Genomic DNA, 4,328 nt, shown 5'->3' on the forward strand with positions numbered 1-4,328 from the left:
GTTTATTTGGTTGGTTTGGGTTTGTTGTTTGTGGAAGAGGTTGTTTTGTTGTTCTTTTGACACAGAATCTCACTCTGTAGACCAGGCTGGCCTCACACTTGCAGACCCATCTGCCTCTGTCTCCTGAGTGGCCAGATTAACAATGAGCTCCACCACTTCCCGGCTACATTGCTGTGCTTTTAGAATCTTAAAACTCCGTTTCACAGAGTCTAGGGGAGGCCAGGAAAAGCTCCAGCTGTAAAAAATAGACTGTGTTTCCTGCTCAATTTTTGTGAGCCCCAAAGCAAGTCTCACTGGAAATGCAGATGAGACTCTTTACTAAGTAACCCTCGACCCTCTGAGTAGAAGTATGTATGTATTCTTACTAAATTCTAGAACACAGAACTGCTGAAATCCTTGTCCAATAGAATCCCAAGAACAAACCTAACAAGGCTAACTCTGTTTCTGTCCTTGAGTTTTCTGAGGGGCTAAGAGAGGGAGTGCAGAGGGAAAATGCACTAGGTGGATCATAAAGCAGCAAATGAGCCGGGTGGTGGTGGCACACGCCTTTGATCCCAACACTTCAGAGTCAGAGGCAGGCAGATTTCTGTGAGTTTGAGGCGAGCCGGTCTACAAAGCAAGATCCAGGATATCCAGGATTGTTACACAGAGAAACCCTGTCTCAAAAAAACAAAAAACAGCAGTAAATGAACAGTGAAAAGAAAGTAGAGGTGCTTGGAATGAGAAGTACAGTGTCAGCGTCAGACCTGTGCAATGCTTGTAGGACCTGAGGTCTGAATTGGAAGGGCAAGCCTAGCAAACCATTAATGGTGCTGTGGGTAGTTATAATTCCTGCTAGAGCCAAACCTTTGTCCTGTATGCATTCAGCCTCTAGCTGGAAGTTCCCACTGCCAGCACCTTCCCGCAGGAAGCATTCTGACCCCACTAAAAAAGCCTGCTGTTGTTTCTTTGCTGCCATCTGCTTCCCATTTTTGGTCTCGTGACTGGAGCATCTCCAGTATTCCAGGAATTGACACCCGCACCTGTAGAAGAGGCAGAAAGGCTAGCTGGTATTCTCCCTGGAAACTACCTTCTCTGCATGGATTTAAGGGCTAGAATTTAAAATTAGCGTGTAAACATTGCCCCCTTGTGGTGAAACACATTAGCTTTCTAGAGTCCTAGCTGGTCTCAAAGGTATACTCTAGCTGGGGGATCCTCTCCAGTTGATGTTACAGGTTTGCCCCTTCTCTGATAGAGCTGCTGCTGAGCCCGTTCATGAGCTTATCACCACATCTCCCTTGAAGAAGTTATTTTTTGGCCACCAGTCTGGAGTTTGTTTGTTTCATTCTCGTGACAAGGTCTGTCATCAGATCCCTGACATGCAGATGTTGCTGTCCACCCTGGGTTATCTTTTTATTCAACTGATTGTTTCCTTTGATGCTTGTTTGTTGTGAAATGGCCCTGGCTGGTTTGGAACTTTCTCCTGGTGCAGCCTCCCAAGGGATTGCTGGCATCTGCTACCATGCCCAACCAAATGCACAGAAGTTTTCCATAGCCATGAAGTACAGTTTGCTTTGTTGTCTTTGTCTTTGGTGTCACATACAAAAACAAAAAAATAATTTCCTACATCAGCCTCCTGAATAGTAGAGCCCAGTCATTAGTTCAGGCATGGGGCACCTTGCCCAGCTAAATTTCCCTGCTAGGGTAGCATGACAGAACAGAATGAAGCCCGCCTTTTGAGTGACAAGGTAGGGTGGCATGGACATGTACAACAGCTAGGGCCAGCATATCACAAAATGCAGTCTGTGGAGGGCAGCCGTTTTGACAGTAACTTCCATTTGGGAAGACTAAGCATGGGTTGCTTCTACAAACTGCTCCTGTTCCTATCCAGCACAACCCCAAGATGGTTATTTGGGGCCACATTTTGTCTCAGCACCTGTGCATGTTGCTCACTTCATGTGAGTAAAGCTGGAGACTTCTGCTGCCATAGCTCAAGTGCTCAGAGCTTGAGGGACCGTCTGCAGTGTGCAGTCTCTAAACAAACACACCTGGTTTGGGCTGTTTTCCCATCTTAGCTTTCAAAAGAATCTGACAAAAAGGGTCCTTGATGATAGTGCTGAAAGTTTCTCAAGTATAAAATGGATTTCCCCCCCAAATGTGTTCTGATTAATATATTCCAGGTTTCTCTATTGGGATTATTTCCAGTAATTCTAAATTATTCTAAATTTCTTTCAGCACTTTTTTTTTTTTTTTTTTTTGAGACAGGGTCTCACTGTGTAATTTTTCAGCTCACAGAGATCCGCCTGCCTCTGTCTCTCAAGTGCTGGAATTAAAAGCCTGAGCCAACATGACTTGCCATTTTTCAGTGCTTTTTAACAATCTAGATTCAATTTTATATGGGAAATGTTTTTAGAGGAACTGATTTTATTTTCACTATTTAATCAGATGAATTTAAAGTAAGTATTAGTCTCTCAGTTACTGGCTGTGATTCCTCCATGTTTTCTGGCTGGTGGCTGGAGAGATGGCTCAGAGGTCCTTGAGTTGAATTCCCAGCAACCACATGGTAGCTCACAACCATCTGTCAGGAGATCTGGTGCCCTCTTCTGGCGTGCAGGCAAACATTCATACTTTTTTAATCCCAGCACTTGGGAGGCAGAGGCAAGAGGATCTCTGAGTTTGAGGCCAGCCTGGTCTACAGAGTGAGTTCTAGGACAGCCAGGACTGTTACACAAAGAAACCCTGTCTCAAAAAGGTTCAGAAAAAAAAAATTGATGAAAGGAGTCAGGCACAGTGGCACACACATATAGTCCTAACTATTTAAACTGCAAAATAAGGGTTGCTTGAGCACAGGAATTCAAAGCCAATCTGAAGAAAACAGACCCCAGAGAAGGAAAACAGGAATCTCTTCTTCAAAGGGTATCAGGAGCATTAAATAATATATTAAAACATACTAGATGGGATACTGACATAAGGGACAGAAGTGGATGGGTACAACAGTACACAAAAACTGTGAGAGCTGGGTTTGGTGATTCAGGCCTGTAATCTCAGTCTTTTAAGAAATGAAGCTAGGCCTGGTGGTGGCATACACCTTTAATGCTAGTAGTACTCAGGAGGCAGAGGCAGACAGATCTCTGAATTTGAGGCCAGCCCGGTCTACATAGTGAGTTCCAGGACGACAGCCAGAGCTACACAGAGAAACCCCATCTCAAACAAAAAACTAATAAATAATAAATACAAAATGAAGGTAGGAACATCAGGAGTTCAAGGCCATCCTCCACTGCATATTGAGTTTGAAGCCAGCCTAGATGACATGAGACCCCGTCTCAAAGCAAAACAAACAATAGTACTGGCAAATTGTGTATTTATGAGCATAAACATGAAGTTAAAGCTGGGCACCAACATGCCGTAGCACACCCGAAATAATCTCGCTTACCTAACTGCATTTTGATGTCCCTCGTCTAACTGAAATCCACTCCCCCACCTTTCCCAGAAGAATTTCCTTTCGTTAAAGTTTTTCTATATTGCATGTGTGTGTAGGGGGAGAGGGGGTGTAGTTGGGGACCTGCCACGGTAGACAAGTACTTAATTGTGTGAGTTTTAAGTATTTAAGATATATCAGTGAACAAAGGAGTCAGAGAACAAGGTCTATGCCTAAGTAAACTTGTATGAATATAGATTATACTATATGTACAGTAATAAAAGGAAATCAAGAGTGTCGAGTATCAAAATTTAAATAGGGTGGCCAGAAAGGTTTCTCTGGGCCCATATGAACAGAAACGCGGAGAGCAGGCTGCAAATCTTGTAGGTTTCTTTGTAAAGAGCAACGCAAGGCGGAAAGCGACAAGCAAGGAAGTGATCCACACTCTGAGCCTGAGTAAGCAATCAAAATACTAAGTGTGGGGAAATTAGATCTTCATAAGCATAAAAATGAAATTAAAGCAGGGCATGCATAGGAAGCGAGGCATGTCTTGTTGGTGTTTCACTGGTGGATGGAAAGCCATGGGGATAGCTTTGAGTATGTGTTCTTTTTGTTGCGTTAGACTAGGGAGGAAAAGTTGAGGGGTGGCTAATGGTAGTGATTGTAACTTTTTTGTGTGTTTTTACAAGAAAGGACATTTTTGAGCACGAATGTGGAAGTCCCCACCTTTAGTTCTAGCAGTAATTTTAGCGCACTAACTCTTGACGCGAGGGAAACCGCTCCCAACCGACTTCTGCTCCAGCAGTAATGACGGGACTAACGTAGGAACCGCGCTCCGCCGGCAGTCAATGGGTTAATCATTAGCATCCCGTTGCGCATGCGCCTCGCCGCCGGTCCCAGAATACCGTGGCTGCGCAGCCGTGGTCCCGCC

Source organism: Cricetulus griseus (assembly GCF_003668045.3).
Source record: "Cricetulus griseus strain 17A/GY chromosome 1 unlocalized genomic scaffold, alternate assembly CriGri-PICRH-1.0 chr1_0, whole genome shotgun sequence".
In the NCBI taxonomy this organism is placed as follows: Eukaryota; Metazoa; Chordata; class Mammalia; order Rodentia; family Cricetidae; genus Cricetulus; species Cricetulus griseus.